Below are 21212 nucleotides of genomic sequence, written 5' to 3'. Positions count from 1 at the left end.
TGAATTAGTATAATATGATGACGTCAGGCCAACGTGATTATATTACGTTAATTCATATAGAAATTCCAATATTGTGACATGAGAAATAGAAAGCGAGTCAAAGAAAATTTTTACACCACTCATTCAGAAATTCCAATGTTATTACATGAGTAAGGAAAATACTCATTTTCTTAATTGTTGAGATACGGAAAACTCGTTTTATCCCATGCTTTATCATTCATACCTCGCCTGTTAGCGACAGCTTCGCACGTGAACAGTTTTGGCTCAAGGACTTGTGTCCTGATCATAGTCAAAACAACATTTAACTCATTGGTTTTCATGACCTCGTAACATTTGTTGGTTAAAAGTCGCATGACGATTCAAGTCCTTTACTCGATCTTCCACGATCTTACTTCAACTTGTAACCTCTGCAATACAGATACTCTGTTTATCATCGGGAGTTTTACACATTTGTTTAATTGGGTGGTTCTCACAAGATTTAAGAGCGAATAGAAGTAATGAAATATTTTGTCATGTATACAATTTATAAAATCATATATGTATATATGGATTCAAATGTATAAATTTACCCTTACCTATTTTGGCTAGTATATACTAAATTATACCTTCAAAATTATTTTAAGACCACTCATTTATTGAGCTGTTTGACTAAGTCAATTTGTTTTATATAAAATGGTACACGTTGTACATACTTCTAAATTTACTAAAAACTTCGTTCCGTTTATGTTGTCACATCAAACGTCTAAAACTCTTTTTTCAAAACTCTTTTGATTGATTTTTATCAAATTTTCTCATTACTCTACAAAATGTTTGGATCACAATTCTTCTCATCCTCCATTTAAGGATGAAACTTACCATTAAGTTCATTGATAGAAACTCTTACACCACTTTGGATTCTGGTTTTATAAAATTTGTTGGAAAGTCTTTGCGCTCATAAAATTTTCCCTCTTATGGTCATGGCCGAAACGCGGACCTATAAACCAATTTTCTGGGGTACACTCGGTGGTCACCCTATTATAGAAAAGGCGCTAGGTGGGTTTCTACCCCAACTATTTTTATAGTAGGTATCATGGATATATTTTACACTAGACCATTTGAGGAGTTTCTACTCTCAACATTCACGGCTAACCGCATCACCCTCGTAAACATCAATCATATGATTCTATACTTTGTGATGCACGGAATCATTTTTGGAGATTCATCTCACCTGGAGACGACTATTCCTTATAACCCACGATTCACGTTTCTTTTCATCCGCACATAAATTGAAGAATAAGGATGAATCCCAGATTGCCTCGCTCATTGTGCAAGGAAGTTCACTCTCGTTGAAAGACCACACCTTTCGTACGTCTTCCTTTCAGAAATGTAATGGAAATTTACTTTGAAATCTATGATTCTCGTTATCCCTTTTGAAGGAATTGCCTTGATCGTCTATACCACTGATATGGCTACTCTTTATATTTCTTCCTTCGTTAGTTGCAACTGTATCTCATTTGTCCTAGTTCGTCCCCTTGGGGAGCTCCTGTTTTGTTTGTTAAGAAGAAGGATGGTTCATTACATTTGTGCATTGATTATTGTGAATTAAACAAACTTACAGTTAAAAACCGTTACCCTCTTCCTAGAATCGATGATCTGTTCGATCAGCTTCAAGGTTCGTCTGTTTATTCTAAGATCGATCTTCGTTCCGGTTATCATCAACTGCGTGTTAAAGAATCTGATGTTCCGAAAACCGCTTTTCGCACCCGTTATGGTTACTACGAATTCCTTTTTATGTCGTTCGGATTGACAAATGCACCTGCTATGTTCATGGACCTCATGAACCGTGTGTGCAGACCCTATCTAGACAAATTCGTTATTGTATTCATCGACGACATCCTTATTTATTCTAAAAGTGATGAAGAGCACGAAGAACATTTGAAGTTGGTGCTTGATCTGTTGAGGAAAGAAGAGTTGTACGCTAAGTTCTCTAAGTGTTCTTTCTGGCTAAGAGAAGTTCAATTCCTTGGACATATTGTTAGTAAACAGGGAATACAAGTTGATCCTGCCATGATAGAGGTAATTGAGAAGTGGGAAATCCCGTAGACTCCTACTCAGGTTCGTCAGTTTCTAGGGTTGGCTGTTACTATAGAAGGTTCATTCAAGATTTTTCTCGTATAGCGAAACCTCTGACTGATTTAACGCATAAGGGGAAGAAGTATGAGTGGAAGGATGAACAAGAGACTGCTTTTCAAACTTTGAAGAAGAAGTTGACTACCGCTCTGATATTGTCACTACCTGAGGGTAATGACGATTTTGATGTTTATTGTGATGCTTCACGTCAGGGATTTGGCTGTGTTTTAATGCAGCGAAAGAAAGTTATTGCGTACGTGTCACGTCAGTTGAAGATCCACGAGCAGAATTATACAACCCATGATTTAGAGTTGGGAGCTGTTGTGTTTGCACTTAAGATTTGGAGACATTATCTTTATGGGGTCAAAAGTACAGTGTACACGGATCACAAAAGTCTTCAACATATTCTTGACCAGAAACAGCTGAATATGAGGCAACGAAGATGGGTTGAGACGTTGAATGATTATGATTGCGAACTTTTATATCATCCGGGAAAGGCCAATGTTGTAGCCGATGCGTTAATTCGTAAAGAGAGGGCTGAACCTCGAAAGTTTAGAGCCTTGAATATGACAATTCGAACCAACCTCGCAAAGCAGATTCTTGAGGCACAACAAGAAGCCTTAAAGGAGGAGAATTTTGTGAACGAGAATGTCAGAGGCATGGCTAAGAAGTTTGAGGTACGAGCAGATGGCACTAGATATTTTACGGGACATCTTTGGGTTCCGAAGTATGGTGATCTGCGATAACTTGTTTTAGATGAGGCTCATAAGTCTAGGTACTCTATTCATCCTGGTTCAGGAAAGATGCATCATGATCTTAAGGAGCTGTATTGGTGGCCTAATTTAAAAGGTGATGTGGCTACGTATGTGGCTAAGTGTTTGACCTGTGCTCAGGTTAAAGCTGAACATCAGAAACCGTCTGGACTTTTGGTGCAACCTGAGATTCCCGAGTGGAAGTGGGAAGGTATTACGATGGATTTTATTACGAAGTTACCAAGAACTATGGGTGGTTATGATACCATTTGGGTGATTGTTGACCGACTCACAATGTCAGCTCATTTCTTTCCGATTAAGGAAACAGATTAGATGGAGAAGCTTAATCATTTGTATTTGAAGGAGATTGTTTCTAGACATGGTGTCCTGTATCTATTATTTCAGACCGAGATAGTCGATTTATATCGAGGTTTTGGCAATCCTTACAGGAAGTTTTGGGAACTAAGTTGGATATAAGCACCGCTTATCACCCTCAGACGGATGGTCAGAGTGAAAGGACCATTCAAACGTTAGAAAACATGTTGCGAGCGTGTGTTATTGATTTTGGTAATGGGTGGGATAGATATTTGCCGCTAGCTGAATTTTCTTATAATACCAGTTATCATGCAAGTATTAAAGTCGCACCGTTTAAAGCTCTGTATGGTAGAAAGTGTAGGTCTCCTGTTTGTTGGAATGAGGTTGGGGATGCTCAACTCACAGGTCCAGAAATTATTCATGAGACTACCGAGAAGATCATACAGATTAAGGAAAGATTGAGAACCGCCAGAAGTAGGCAAAAGAGCTATGCCAATAAGAGAAGGAATGATATTGAATTTCGGGTCGGTGACCGTGTTATGTTGAAGGTATCACCTTGGAAGGGTGTGATACGTTTTGGTAAAAGGGGAAAGTTGAGTCCTCGTTTTGTTGGACCATTTGAGATTATTGAGAGAGTTGGACCCGTGGCTTATCGTGTGAAATTACCACAAGAACTCAGGCTGTTCATGACGTTTTTCATGTATCGAATTTAAAGAAGTGTTTGGCCGAAGCCGATGAGTCTATTCCTCTTGAGGAGTTGCATGTTGATAAGCAACTTCATTTTACTGAGGAACCTGTTGAAATTATGGACCGAGAGGTTAAGACTCTCAAGCAGAGCAGAATTCTAATTGTTCGGGTTAGATGGAATGCCAGACGCGGTCCCGAGTTTACTTGGGAGCGTGAAGATCAGATGAAGCAGAAGTACCCACATTTTTTCCCAGATGCTGAGTCAACCCCTGCACCTGCTTAAATTTCGGGACGAAATTTCCGTAACGGGAAGGTACTGTAACGATCCTACTTTTTCCGTTATCTTTTACCGTTAATTATTTAATGAACGTTAACTGTTATTCGTGCCACGTCATTTCTATGACCTATATTATTATTTTAGTAATAATATATTAATTATTATGTGTTAAATGAATATTCGTACTCATATTTTATATCGTACGTTTCTACGTGTCGCAGATTTCTATCCGGCGAATCTTTTCGGTTTTCAAACCAACGGTCGAGCTTTTGGGATTTTTAAGTTCTAATTATTTTAAATATGATATTTTAATGTCATATTAATATATATAGTGTTTATATATATTTTTCGTCTCGTATTTGTTATTTCTCCGGATTTTCAATCGTGTAGTCGTGTTTTCGCGTTTCAGGTTTCGTTCGGGCATTCGGGCCACAAGAATTCCTTCCATTGATCAAGTGGGCCATGTGGGGCCCACCCCTCTAAAAATTTCGGCGAAAACCCCCCTATACCCCATTTTTATTTTTATTTTTCAATTTTTCATTCAATTTTATTCCTCATTTCTTTTCTAAACCTAAAACTAGCAAGTATCTTTTTCTCTCATATTTCTCCGTTTCTCCTTTTCTTTGGCCGTCACCCAACAACAACATCATCATCATTTCATCATCAATTTTAGCTTGGATCAAGGGCTTTTAGCATAATCGGATTCATCTCTTCGATCTCTACGCGTTCATACTAATCAATTATTGATTAGGGTATAAACCCTAACCCTAGATTTTCAATTTTTTCTTTAAATTTTTCTATTTTTATATGTTATAATGATAGTATGATGCATATATATTATTGTATTGTTGATTGTATGCGTAGAAATGCTCGATTATATATGTTTTCGGTTTGAATGTTTTGGGACAGCGGTTTTTTTGTTATTTTCTGAGAATATAACTGATATAAAAGTGAAATTAAAGTATTTAGATGAGTTCCTCTCATCAAGACATTAATTTTAGACTCCGAATTCATGTTATTTCGATTCCCGGAGCTCTAGATATGATTAAAATGGTGTTTAATTGAAATTAAATTGTAAGAACGAATTGGTACAGGTATGGTCTGACTTTGTGACCACTTTTGGAGTCTTTAGGGTGTACTAGTGTGTTAGGATTGATGATTGGATGAACTTTCATGTTCGGGTCATCGAAATCCGAGCCACGGATCACACGTTATGACTGAAACATGTTTTTGAACGGATTAAATCTCCAAGTTGAATAATGGATGTAGGTTACGACTTGGTGGCTGTTCTTGGGGTGTTCTTGAGCACACTAATGTGTCGGGTGGGTTAGTTAGGCGAAGATATATATATAAGACTCGCCGAAAACTGATTCCCGGGGCTTAAGTTACAACCCGATGAACTTTTAATTAAAACTTATGGTTATTAATTATGACTTATGATATAAATAATGAATTTCATTATTAATACATTACTTATGATATAAAAAGTAATTCTTTAATTTAAGACTTATGATATATATATTTATTATATCATTTATTAATTAATTATGATTTAATTAAACTTTTAATTAAACTTATGATTAATAATACTTTTATTATTAATGAAAAATACTTATGGTAAATTATGAGATTATTATAATAGGACTTATAGTAAGAATTAACTAATTATTTAATTATTATAAGGCTTAGTTATTATTTAATTATAATTTAATTATTAAATACTTATGATTTAATAATTATAATTAGAAACTTATGATATGATTAATAATTCATTATTAATTAATAATACTTATGATATGATTAAAATTTATTATTAATTAATAATACTTATATTATGATTAATATTTAATTAATTAATTAAATACTTGTGTTATATTAATAATATCATTTAAACTTATGTTAACTTTAATAATTCAATTTAATTTAATTAAACTTATGTTATGACATAATTATACATATTTGACTTTAAATAACATTGTACTCTATATTATTATTATAACCTATACTTTAAAAATTAATGTTGACTATGTTTGACCAAGGTTGACTTTTGAGTTGAGTTTCGGTTGACTTTGACTTTCAGTTGACTTTTGTTGACTTTCTAATTAAGAAAACTTTCCTAACTTATAAACTTTCTAAAAATAGAAACTTTCCAAAAATAGAAACTTTCCAAAATTAGAAACTTTCCTAAAATAGAAACTTTCCTGAAATAGAAACTTTCCAAAAATGAAAACCTGCTAAAAATAGAAACTTTCTAAAAATAGAAAGTGTGTGTCCGTACGCTGTTCTGATCAAACCGATGCATGTTGAGTATTGTTCTATGTCTACTTGCAACATGTACCATATCTATCATACTAAGACTTGACCTAAGTTAGTTATTTATATCGACCTGTTTTATTTATAGGTCGGCGTTGTGATCATTCCTGATCACTTTACTTCGTTTGTTGTTCACATTTTTGTGTGGTTACTTCATTTGCTTTAAGGTGAGTTATAGTCCCATTTTTCCATTTTAAATTTTCTGGGATGAGAATACATGCAGTTTATTTTATATTTTGGACACAAGTGGAAGTTGTTTTAAATTATTCATTGTGAGTCGAACAAAAATATTCCCTAATCTGGTAATTGTAATCACTGGTTTCTACTGGTGAACGCGAATCCTATGGATAGATCTATCAGGTTTGACAACCCCATTTCGAGCTATTCGCGCTAGCAATTTATAATCGGAATGTTTAGTACTTCGTATTTAGTTGAAGATACACTTGTTCAGTGTATATATATATTGTGTTTGGCAAGGGTAAATAAATGGTTAAGTGGTTACCAGGTGGCTCACGGAAAATAGAATAATGTTTTTATATGTTTTCGAGCATATAATTTTGTGGTCTAAAAAGGAGTTTTTATGTTTTAAAACATAAATTTTTATGGTTTAAATTAAATATTGTTTGCAATATTAAACCTATAATTCACTCAACATTTTTGTTAACAGTTACTCGCATGTTTTATTCTCAGGTTCATGATTGATTGCTTCCGCTGTGCTTAGAGAGTCTGCATATTTATGATGGCAGCTTTTGTTAAACATTAACTTGCATTCTATTTTGGTACATTTAATAGTGGATGTTGTTGAATTTATTTTGGTCAACTTTTCGTTAAGTAATAATGTATGGTTTTTCTAAACTTACATATTTTGGTAGGTTTCCTTTATAGGAAATTATTTTTAAATAAAGAATGCAAGGTTATTTATCAACTTCATATAGAGTTATGATCAAGCTGTGGGACCAAGATAACGATGGTCGTCAAGTGTACTTTGACGGGTCATTTTGACTTGGTCTCACCATGATCCTTAGTAGGAAAGGTATACTCAACCTTTAAGTAGTTATACAAACGAGATTCGATACCATTTAATGAAATCAAGAACTGATAATGCTAAAAACGAACATATATTTCATAGCATTATTCCTCAAGAAAGACAAGCTTTTAGTTGAAATTGTTCTATTTACAAGTGATATTCGTTTAAATAATAAAAGGTGAAGACAAAAGACAGATTCGACGATTTGAAGACGCAAACGACCAAAAAGCTCAAAAGAACAAAAGACAATCAAAAAGGTTCCAATTATTGATAAGAAACGTCTCGAAATCACAAGAGTACAAGATTCAAAACGCAAAGTACAAGATATTAAATTGTACGCGAGGACGTTCGAAAATCCGGAACCGGGACCAGAGTCAACTCTTAACGCTCGACGCAACGGACTAAAAATTACAAATTAACTATGTATATAAATATAATATAATATATAATTAATTATATTAATTATATATATATTATATATATATATTAAAAACCGTCGGCAGCAAGAAACTCCAAGGGTGTGAGCTGTAAATATCTCTCCGCGACTCGCGGAGTTTTAAGGCCATTTTGCCGCGAGTCGCGGAGCCCCAAATTTCAAGTCTGGCTATAAAGCCAACCGAATTCTGATCAAATATCATCATCTTTTTTCTCTTCCTCTTCATACGTAAATATATTTATATTTATAATTTATATTTTAATTTTAATTATAATTCTAATAATAAAGGTATGTTAGCGAATGTTGTAAGGGTGTAAGTCGAAATTCTGTCCGTGTAACGCTACGCTATTTTTAATCATTGTAAGTTATGTTCAACCTTTTTATATTAATGTCTCGTAGCTAAGTTATTATTATGCTTATTTAAAACGAAGTAATCATGATGTTGGGCTAATTACTAAAATTGAGTAATTGAGCTTTGTACCATAATTGGGGTTTGGACAAAAGAACGACACTTGTGGAAACTAGACTATGGGCTATTAATGGGCTTTATATTTGTTTAACTAAATGAAAGTTTGTTAATGTTAATATAAAGATTTACAATTGGGCGTCCCTATAAATTACCATATACACTCGATCGGACACGATGGGCGGGGTATTTATATGTACGAATAATCGTTCATTTAACCGGACACGGGAATGGATTAATAGCCACTAGAATAATCAAAACAGGGGTGAAATTACATTCAAGGGTAATTGGTGTAATTGTTAACAAAGTGGTAAAACCTTGGTTTACACACAGTCGATAACCTGGTGTATTCATTAAACAAAGTATTAAAACCTTGTTACAATTCGAATCCCCAATTAGTTGGAATATTTAACTTCGGGTATAATAATAATTTGACAAGGACACTTGCAATTTATATTTATGACTGATGGACTGTTATGGACAAAAACCAGACGGACATATTGAATAATCCAGGACAAAGGACAATTAACCCATGGGCATAAAACTAAAATCAACACGTCAAACATCATGATTACGGAAGTTTAAATAAGCATAATTCTTTTATTTCATATTTTATTTCCTTTATTTTATATTTAATTGCACTTCTAATTATCGCACTTTTATTGTTATTTAATCGCACTTTTAATTATCGTACTTTTAATTATCGCAATTTAATTTTATTGCATTTTTATTATTCGCAATTTCATTATCGTTATTTAATTTACGCTTTAATTTAAAGTCTTGTATTTATTTTATATTTTACATTAGGTTTTAACTGCGACTAAAGTTTTAAAATCGACAAACCGGTCATTAAACGGTAAAAACCCCCCTTTATAATAATAATATTACCTATATATATTTGTATTTTTATAAAAATAAACTAATATAGCGTTGAGCTTTGTTTAAAGATTTCCCTGTGGAACGAACCGGACTTACTAAAAACTACACTACTGTACGATTAGGTACACTGCCTATAAGTGTTGTAGCAAGGTTTAAGTATATCCATTCTATAAATAAATAAATATCTTGTGTAAAATTGTATCGTATTTAATAGTATTTTCCTAGTAAAATAATAACTATTTTATATACACCTCGTTCGACATCAAGTATTTTTGGCGCCGCTGCCGGGGAACTATCTTAAAAGCCGAAAGCGCAACGCTAATATAAAAATTTTTTTTTTTTTTACTTTTATTAAAAATTCGCTTTTGTAAAATTACGTTTTAAAAAATTCGAAAAATATAAAAAGAAAAACAAAAATATTAGTATTTTTAAGATTTTGTTAAATATTTAAGTTTTATAAAGTTTCTTTAATTCTATTTTAGTTTATAAAAATATAAGTTTTATTTTAAAATCTTTTAATTATTTAAAAAACAGAAAACATAAAATAAAAAAAATAAAAAAAGAAAAACGCGTAAAAAGATAAAGCTGTCAACTGAATTCCTGAACCCCGCGACTTGCGGGGTTTTCTTCTTTATTTGCCGCGACTCGCGGAGCTACTCTGACACTCGCACAGGAAGCCCTAAAACTGCATTAATTACGGGTTTTAATTATTATTATTATTATTTAACCTAATTATTATTATTATTATTATTAATTTTAGTTTTACTTTTTACTTTATATTTATGTATTTTGTTTAATTAGTTTTATTAAAATTGTAAAATTAATAGTTTTATTAAATAAATAATATAAAAATAATATTTTTATAAAAATTGTACTTTTTACAACTTTTTGTATATTTTTATATTTTGTACCTTTTTAATCGTTGTAGCGTAATATTTATATTTTTCGCTCATATTTAATTTTAAACTTAGTTTTTGCTATAGTTATTTTTACTCCTAGATTTTTAGGCTTTGCCGTAGAATTCCTTAAGTGCTTTTTCTTTAGACTAAGATTTAGGTGCTTTAGAATTTTGCGACGCCTTTTTACGTTTTAGTTTCTTTTTAAGTTATTTCTATTTGGGATTTAGTTTTTCCTGTAAGCTTTAATATTTTTAGACCTTTTACTATGTATCAATTATCATTCCAATTAGTAATTTCAATTTGCGATTATAATTTTAAGTTAGTTGTAGTAATAAGGTTAAATTAGTTAAGTATTTTTAAGTTTTTATAAGTTTCTTTTATTTTTTTTTTCCGTCACCTTTTATTTATTTTTCAACCATTTTTTCTTTTTCAACCTTTTGCGACGAACTCTTTGTCTTTCTTATTTCTCGCCATTCTAGTTTTTAGGACTTAGAATTTTTTCTACTTCTTATCTAAATTTCTTAAAATTACGAAAATTTATTTTGAGTAGTTAAATTGATAGACATCAAAATTTTCTGGTTCGTAGTAATAGTTGGATTTGTACGTGGACCGGGTTATTGGAGCCAAACAGTCCTCAATTATATTGAGACCAAACGAATCCTGCCCCTCTGCTGCATCTTTTGGCTATTCGAAACGTGGGCAAAATCAGAAAAGTCTATTGATTGGATAACTTATTATAATTTTTCTTTCCTTTTTAAAACTAATAGGATATTCAGTGAATGCACCGAGCAAGACGTTCATCACCTTTTGTACGTTCACCACCTGTAACTCGATCAAGACACCGTTTAACAAATATAACCGCCGTTGATTTTTCTTTAGAATCGTCATCCAGTCGACCAAGTACTTCAGTTCAAATTTCCGATAATCCATTTTTTGAACCCAACCTCACAATTGAGAATCCAGAAAATATTCAGGAACGGTTCATAGATCCTGAACCATTAAACTTTCCTCCGGAACCACCAATCATTCAAACAGAGATTGTTGAGGAACGAACTATTAAATCAGAATCATCTAGTGATACCGATTCAACAAATTCAATTATGGAGAATCTGGAACCTTTAAGTATGGAAGACCGAATGAGAGCTAAACGCACTGGCCAAGGTCACGCAATTACTCATCCAGACATTAATGCGCCAGATTATGAAATCAAAGGACAAATTCTACACATGGTGACTAATCAATGCCAATTTAGTGGTGCGCCGAAGGAAGATCCAAATGAACATCTACGTACCTTTAATAGGATCTGCACACTATTTAAAATACGAGAAGTGGAGGATGAACAGATATATCTCATGTTATTTCCCTGGACTTTAAAGGGAGAAGCCAAAGATTGGTTGGAATCGTTACCTGAAGGGGCGATTGATACATGGGATGTTTTAGTTGACAAATTTCTTAAACAATTCTTTCCTGCATCTAAAGCCGTAAGACTTCAAGCAGAAATTGTTACGTTCACACAGAAGCCAAATGAAACTCTATATGAGGCGTGGACAAGATATGGAAAGTTGTTAAGAGGATGTCCGCAACATGGTTTAGACACCTGTCAAATAGTACAAATATTCTACCGAGGATGCGACATCACTACAAGAAAAGACATAGATATAGCAGCTGGTGGTTCTATTATGAAGAAAACCGAAACTGATGCTTACAAAATTATTGATAATACTGCTTCCCACTCACATGAGTGGCACCAAGAAAAAGATATCATTAGATCATCTAAAGCAGCTAGAGCCGATTCTAGCCATGACTTAGATTCCATTTCCGCAAAGATAGATGCTTTCGAGAGACGAATGGAAAAGATGACTAAAGATATTCATGCTATACGAATTAGTTGTGAGCAGTGTGGAGGACCACATTTGACAAAAGATTGTCTCAGTATTGAATTAACAATGGAACAAAGAGAGAATATTTCATACATAAACCAAAGGCCTGGAAATAATTATCAGAATAATTATCAACCGCCAAGACCGATTTACAATCAAAACCAGAATTATAACCGAAATATTCCATACAATAACCAACAAGGTCCTAGCAATCAACAAGTATCCAATAATACTTACAATCAGCAAAGACCGAATTTTCAAAACAAACCACCACAACAAACCGATGATAAAAAGCCGAATTTAGAAGATATGATGACGAAGCTAGTTGAAACTCAAACGCAGTTTTTCACATCTCAAAAACAAACAAATGAACAAAATGCTCAAGCATTTAGAAATCAACAAGCTTCTATTCAAAATCTGGAACAAGAAGTGAGTAACCTAGCAAGGTTAATAGGTGAAAGAAAACCGGGAAGTTTACCTAGTGATACAAATGCTAACCCCCGGAATGAAACAGCTAAAGCTATTACCACAAGAAGTGGTACAACACTTAAACCACCTGAAATACCTGTAACTTCTGATGAAACTATTCCTACTCCACAAGAACCACAACCTGATCAAGATAAGGAAAAAGAACCGGTAGTTGAAAAGGTTAATGAAGATAACACAGTTAAGGATAAACCTTATGTTAAACCATACCAACCACCACTTCCTTACCCGAGTAAAATGAAGAAGGAAAAACTTGAAGCCGAGCAATCCAAATTCTTGGATATGTTTAAACAGATAAATGTAAATCTTCCTTTCATTGATGTGATTTCAGGAATGCCAAGATATGCTAAATTCTTGAAAGATCTAATCACGAATAGAAAGAAAATGGAAGAACTCTCGGCTGTAACTATGAATGCTAATTGTTCAGCAGTGCTGTTGAATAAGATACCAGAAAAACTATCTGATCCAGGAAGTTTCACAATTCCATGTTTTCTGGGTAGTCTTAGTTCAATAGAAGCATTAGCAGATTTAGGTGCTAGTATAAATCTAATGCCGTATTCACTATACGCTAAACTAGACCTTGGAGAATTGAAACCAACCAGAATAAGCATACAACTAGCCGATAGATCAATAAAATATCCTAGAGGGATAATGGAGAACATGCTAGTTAAAGTTGGTACTTTAGTATTTCCAGTAGATTTTGTTGTTTTGGACATGGAAGAAGATTCTCAAGTTCCTCTCATATTAGGAAGACCATTCTTAAACACGGCTAAAGCAATGATAGACGTGTTCGGTAAGAAACTGACCCTAAGTATAGAGGATGAGAGTGTTACCTTTTCAGTTGATAGAGCAATGCAACAACCACAATCTGCAGATGATACATGTTATTATATTCAAACTATAGATGCACATGCAGAATTATTAGAAGAATTTCCAGAATTACAAGGAACAGGAGAATGTTCTTTAGGAGAAGGTAATGAACCAATTGATGAAGCTGAAATGTTAGCTACACTTATAGCTAATGGATATGAACCAACAACAGAAGAAATTCAAATGCTAAAAGAAGAAGACAGATATCGATATAAATCATCGATAGAAAAACCTCCGAAATTAGAGTTAAAGCCACTTCCAAACCATTTGGAATACGCTTATTTACATGGTGAATCTGAATTACCTGTAATAATATCGTCTTCTCTTACTGAAAATGAGAAATCACAACTCATTTCTGTGTTGAAAGCTCATAAACCAGCCATTGCATGGAAGATTCATGATATTAAAGGAATAAGTCCTTCGTATTGCACACATAAAATCCTTATGGAAGAAGGTCATAAAACGTATGTGCAACGCCAACGAAGACTAAATCCTAATATGCAAGATGTAGTTAAAAAAGAGATTATTAAGCTGCTAGATGCAGGTTTGATATATCCAATTTCTGATAGTCCATGGGTAAGCCCAGTTCAATGCGTACCTAAGAAGGGTGGCATGACTGTCATCACAAATGAGAAAAATGAGCTTATTCCTACTAGGACTGTAACAGGATGGCGTGTATGTATTGATTATAGAAAATTAAATGACGCCACCAGAAAAGATCACTTTCCCTTACCTTTCATAGATCAAATGTTGGAAAGATTAGCCGGAAATAGTTACTATTGTTTTCTAGATGGATTTTCCGGATATTTTCAAATTCCAATAGCACCCGAGGACCAAGAGAAAACCACATTCACGTGCCCTTATGGTACTTTTGCTTACAAACGCATGCCATTTGGACTTTGTAACGCCCCTGCAACCTTTCAAAGGTGTATGATGGCGATTTTTCACGACATGATAGAAGAATGCATGGAAGTATTCATGGATGACTTTTCAGTCTTCGGTGATACATTTAAATCATGTCTAGTTAATCTGGAACGAATGCTAATTAGATGCGAAAAATCAAATCTAGTACTTAATTGGGAGAAATGCCATTTCATGGTTAAAGAAGGCATCGTTCTTGGACATAAAATTTCAAAAGAAGGAATTGAAGTGGATAGAGCTAAAGTAGATGTAATTGCTAAACTTCCACATCCCACAAATGTTAGAGGAGTTAGGAGTTTTCTAGGGCATGCCGGTTTTTACCGACGTTTCATAAAAGATTTTTCTAAAATTGCCACTCCTATGAATAAACTCCTAGAAAAGGATGCGCCATTCATCTTTTCAGATGAGTGTATAAAATCTTTTAATATTCTTAAAGAAAAACTCACTAATGCACCGATCATGATAACACCAAATTGGAATCTACCATTTGAACTAATGTGCGATGCAAGTGATTTTGCAATGGGAGCCGTTTTAGGACAAAGGATTGAAAAACGATTTCAACCTATATATTATGCTAGTAAGACGTTACAAGGAGCACAAACGAACTATACAACTACTGAAAAAGAACTCCTTGCTATTGTCTTTTCTTTTGACAAATTTCGATCATATCTCGTTCTAGCAAAAACGGTGGTCTATACAGACCATTCTGCTCTTAGATACCTATTTTCAAAACAAGATGCTAAACCAAGATTAATCCGTTGGATCTTACTCTTACAAGAGTTTGATATTGAAATCCGAGATAAAAAAGGAGCAGAAAATCTCGCCGCTGATCATCTTTCTCGTCTTGAAAATCCTGAATTAGAAGTTCTAAATGAATCGGCCATACAAGACAACTTTCCTGATGAATATCTATTGAAGATAGATTATAAAGAAATCCCATGGTTTGCAGACTATGCAAACTACTTAGTTTGTGGATTCCTTGAAAAAGGATTATCGTACCAAAGACGAAAGAAATTCTTCAGTGATATAAAACACTATTTCTGGGAAGATCCACATCTGTTTAAAAGTTGTCCCGATGGAATAATACGCCGATGTGTATTTGGAGATGAAGCAAGTAAAATTTTAAACCATTGTCACACAGGACCAACAGGAGGGCATTATGGGCCTCAACTAACAGCAAGAAAAGTTTATGAAGCTGGATTCTATTGGCCTACAATTTACAAAGACGCACACCTTCTTTGCAAATCCTGTGATGCATGTCAAAGGGCCGGAAAAATAAGTCAACGTGATGAAATGCCACAAAATGTCATCCAAGTATGTGAAGTATTTGACATTTGGGGTATTGACTTTATGGGTCCATTTCCAAAATCTCATAATAATCTATATATACTCGTAGCCATTGATTATGTATCTAAATGGGCGGAAGCACAAGCTCTCCCAACTAACGATGCACGAGTTGTAGTCAACTTTTTAAAACGTCTTTTTGCAAGGTTTGGAACACCGAAAGCTTTAATAAGTGATCGGGGTACTCATTTCTGTAATAATCAACTTGAGAAAGTTCTTAAAAGATATGGAGTAACTCATAAAATCTCCACCGCATATCATCCACAAACAAGTGGACAAGTTGAAAATACCAACCGAGCTTTAAAACGTATTCTAGAGAAAACCGTAGGATCAAATTCGAAGGAATGGTCCATTAAATTGGAGGATGCACTCTGGGCTTTTAGAACAGCCTACAAAACTCCAATTGGAACCACACCTTTTAGACTTGTTTATGGAAAAGCATGTCATCTTCCAGTAGAAATTGAACACAAAGCATTTTGGGCTTTGAAGACATGTAATCTTGATTTACATGAAGCCGGACGTCTACGATTAAGTCAACTAAACGAATTAGAAGAATTAAGACATGAAGCATACGAAAATTCGTTAATCTATAAAGAAAGAACGAAGAAATGGCATGATAAAAGAATCAGAAGTTCAAAAGAATTTAAAGAAGGAGACAGAGTTCTTCTTTTCAATTCACGATTCAAGCTATTTCCTGGAAAATTGAAATCAAGATGGTCTGGACCATTCATAGTCAAAAGAGTTTTCCCATACGGAACGATAGAATTGATAAATTCAAATGGGATTGAATTTAAAGTTAATGGTCACAGAGTTAAACATTACATACATGGTCCGATGGAAGTCGACAACGAAGTTACTCACAATTTCAATACCACGGCTAACTAAGTGTGGGGAGAATCAAGTCTTTAAAGGATAATATGTATTTCTGTTAGAGTTAGATTGTCTGTTTTCGTGTAGTTCTCGAAAATGGAACACGTATGGTCTTTCCCTAGCAGACCCTAAAGAACTAGTCTTCTCCCCCCATTCTGAATTTTTATTTTTTTAGGTTTTTACAAAATGAAGACTGCCTGTGAACTAAACCATGGTCTAATGCTACACGCTTTGATCACTAAACGTAATAATGACATACTCCCGAGTGAAATAGTATCAGTAATCAGAGAAAGAATGGACGGAGTTAGAAAAGGATCCAGATGCGAAGATAATAAGTTACAATTTGGTAAAGGAAAATCAAAATCCGCAGCGAAAAGAAGAGCACGACACCTAGAACGATGTCACAAATGCGGAAAATGGTCACATGGAGGTAAATGTTCAAATAATCAAACCTATTCAAATACCGAATTTGTTACTTTATGCAGAGATGGACCGTTCATATGTTTAGAAGAAAAGACAATGAATGCTCGAGGTTACGCCTATGCAGCCATGGAAAACCAATTAAACCGACTATCTTATGAATATAATAGATCATATAACTAAGAAATCTATTTCACAGGTATGTCTGTACAGTTTTTATTTTTATTTTTATTTTTAACCTTTTGATAATAAACGCTAATTTGTTCGCTAAAAAGTATTAAATTGGTATTAAATAAAATTAGGTTTGGCGACCGAAATTATTGATATCACTCAAAAAAATTTATTACATCACTGCGAAATTTAACGTTTATTCTTAAGGTATAAATATCTTTAATCAATCAACGCAAAATATTTCAAAAATTCGTCATGAGTTAAATTAGGTCTTGGAACCGAAATTACTTTACCGAAAAGAGGGGCGCATATTTTTGATAATATTTGATTGATTAAAGTGGGATAAAAAGACAAAAAGATTTTTAAATTTATTTTTACCATGTTTTTAAAATTAATATTTAAATCTTAAATTAATATTGGAAACTTTGTAAAAACAATATTTTTTTTTAAAATTGTAAATATTTGAAAAATTAATATAAGTTTGGTATGAATTTATGAATTTTTAAATTAAGTTTGGTGTGAATTTTTAATTTTTAAAATATGAAATTTTAATTTTATGCATTTCAAATTTTAAGTTTGGTGTGATTTTTTTTAATTTTGAATTTTATATTTAAGTTGTGTGAATTTAAAAAAAAAAAAAAAAATTTACTTTATCTCATTAAGTTAAAAATATGATTTTTAAAATTCGTCGTAAGTTGAAGACTAGGTCTTTGAACCGAAATTGCTTTACCCAAGGGAGGGACGAGAACTTTTATTATCATTATTTTTAATCTTATTGATTTAAAATATGCCAAAAACATTAAAAAACCCAAAAATCTTAGCTTTTAAAACAATCGCTACAAAAAGACAAATTTTAAAATTTTGTCGAGGGACGGACTAGGACATCGATCCGAAACGACCTCGTCCTAAATAACAAGGGAAACAAAATTTTAAAATTAATTTCTTAATTGTTTTATAAGTTAAAGATTATAAAAAAAAAAAAAAAAAAAAAGGGTAAACTCCGCGACTCGCGGAGTTTGCAGGACAAAACCTCCGCGACTCGCGGAGGGACAAAATTACAGAAAAAAAATATAACAAGCTGAACGATCTGTACACACAAAACACAAAAACACTGCGAATTCTGCTGCGAAAACACCCCGAAAACCCACGAAAATCACCCCCAAAAATCTCAATTTTTAACCGTTAATCACCAAATTTTTTGCTAAAATCATGTTGAGAAGGATGATATCTAAGAACTACTCAAGAAAAACGGTAAATTTCTACACCTAAACACCATTTAATTCGAATTTTAGTGTTCTTGAGCTATTTTTCCCCAATTTGATTTTGATGCATTTTAGTGTAATTAGACTTAAATTGTTTATGTATTATGCTTGTATAACCTAGATTGATGCTGTTTAACATGATTAGAAGCCTTAAACTTCAAATTTTGAATAATCTAGGGTTTGTGTTCTTGAGCAATTTGGGGCTTTTTGATATAAACAGGTTATGGCCGATTTTTGTCATGAATTGTTGCTAAATTGAGTAGTATAACATGTCTAGGTAGTAAAATGATCCAAACTTTGAGCCTAAACATGATTTTGAGAATTAAAGTGGACTTTTTCAAGTCCAAAATTCATGAACTTGATTTTTGAAAGATAATGCCATTTGAGACTTGTTTATTTGCTAGTAATGATTATTTTGACATGTTATTTGAGTTGAATGCTTATGAACTTGGCGAAAATTTTCGTATATGCTTATTTGAAAAAGTGTAGATTTGATAAAAATGTGAAAATGAGCTTAAGTTTGATATAAATTGATAATGTCATTGTAATTATTTTTGATTGATGATTTTGCTGACACTAATGCATATTTGGATGCACAAAATTTGTGTTTGATGTGTTTTGCAGAATGAAATGGGTGAATCTTCATCCCAAGCCCGCCATGCTCCTGCTGAGAACTTGGAACAACAGGAGGTAGATAACTACTACAAGCAGGATGTACCTCATCCAGTCATGACCTTTTCAGATATGCACTTGGAACAGTTGCACCCGAATCTGCGATTTGACAGACTTTGGATAGATTATCCAAAATATCAACGGGGTTTGCATACTCTTCATTCCAAGGTTGTTGAGGTACCAAGGGTCATAGAATGGGGACCCTTGGAAGCTGTAGAATTGGCCGGGCCAATTAGGGAATTACTGGTACAGAGGTATGGTAATTCTTCTTTTAATGACTGGATATGTTTATTCACCATACGCAGACCTGTATATAAAGTATGGTGTGAAGAGTTGTTATGTAGTATAGAGTTGAATGATCGGGTAACTAGTTTAACCGATCGTTCTTTTATTAGATTTTTGTTAGGCGGTTCGATGCGCCACATGTCTTTACTGGACATGGCTCAGGCTTTACGTATATATACGCCTGAGGAGTTAGCGTCTGCCGATTGTAGAGGATTGATACTAAACGGTAGAAAGATAGATGAGAATTTTGATACACACGGTGTGTGGAGTCAAATGACAAGCCATCACCGTTTCAAAGGGGGAAACTACTCTTATTTGGATATAGATAGAGCCGAATTAAGAGTAATACATAGGTTTTTAGCTAATTCGATTACACAAAGGGGTAAAAACAAAGAAAAGGTAAATGAACAAGATTTGTTTTACCATATGTGTATTCGAGACCCACACAGCGCTGTAAGTATACCATATTGTGTGGGTTATTATTTATCAGCTATGGTTCGAGGGATGCGTCCACATAGCATAATAGGAGGTGGTATTTTTATTACTTTGATTGGTGAATATCTCGGTGTGGATATAAGTCGGGGGGGATTATTAGTAGAAGAGCCGGAACCCCGCGACACTATAGGTTTAAATGTATACCATGGTGCAAAAGTTTTGAAGCGGCGAAATAACGCCGCAGTACGATACAATGGTAGACATCCACAGGTAGAGAGAAACCAGGAACAAGGTAATGTAGGAGGGGGGAATGAGATGCAAGAAATGCATAGGTTTATAGCTTCTCAGGAATACGAAAATGCTAGATAGAGAGCATTTGAAGATTGGCAAGTTCATCAGAACCAGATCATAGCGCATTGCCAACATATAGGTAGAAACTATATTCCTACACCGAAACCCGTCTTCCCTCCTTGGTCGATAGAGATGCAGCCACCATATCCTACGTATGACCCTGCAGAAGCATTCTATAGCACTTATGGTTATGCGTGGAACCCCTATTGGTACCAATATCATCCTTAGTTTACTTATTTTGTTTTTATTTTGTAATTTGTAATTATTGATATGTTTAATACTTTTGTTAATATTGTAATCATTTTTATAATTATCTAACTTTTATTCTTAGATTTTAATAATTTTTGAATGTGGGGTAATAAACCAAAATACGTATATATGTTTGCAGTTTATCTTATGTACACAACAGGATAAAACAACGCATTTTCAAAGACTGGCATTAAGTTCAGCAAAAGCAAGTAATTTTGACGACAATGATGCAAAATGTATGTGAAATAACAACAAGATGGAATGAACAAATGATGTGCACCATTTATCATTCAGCAAACAAACGCCAATATATTTGGAAACTTTGGTAAAAATTTAATCATTTTCACACAAATCACCCTCAATAATGTAAATTGTTACTGATTTCTTGCAAATGAGGGCATTGCAAGATCTTAAGTGTGGGAAGGGGTTAAATTCTTTCGGATTTTAAAATTTTTATATTAAACACTTGGTTACCATTAAAAATACTAGTAAAGCAGTAGTTGTATTAGAATCTAGTGCTCTCTGATAAAAAAGAACAGCCCTAGTCTTATATACTGACTACCCAATTCTAGTAAAATTTTTCAATTAAATGAATTCAAATCATGTTTATACATATTTATGAACGATAAAACTAGGTTTTAACACCGAAATTATTGTTACCTCGGAAAGGACATAAATTGAGAAACAAACTAAAATGTTAAAATTCATTTAAAATGGAATAGAGGACGATAAAAAAAAATAAAAAGCCAAGTGTGGGAAAATTTACCAAGTTATTTTAAACATATGTCACATATATTTGTAACAAATAACTGAAAATACTTTTGCTTTGGACTAAA

This window comes from Rutidosis leptorrhynchoides, chromosome 3, assembly GCF_046630445.1.
Source record: "Rutidosis leptorrhynchoides isolate AG116_Rl617_1_P2 chromosome 3, CSIRO_AGI_Rlap_v1, whole genome shotgun sequence".
Lineage (NCBI taxonomy): Eukaryota > Viridiplantae > Streptophyta > Magnoliopsida > Asterales > Asteraceae > Rutidosis > Rutidosis leptorrhynchoides.
Note: the sequence above shows the minus strand (reverse complement) of the source record.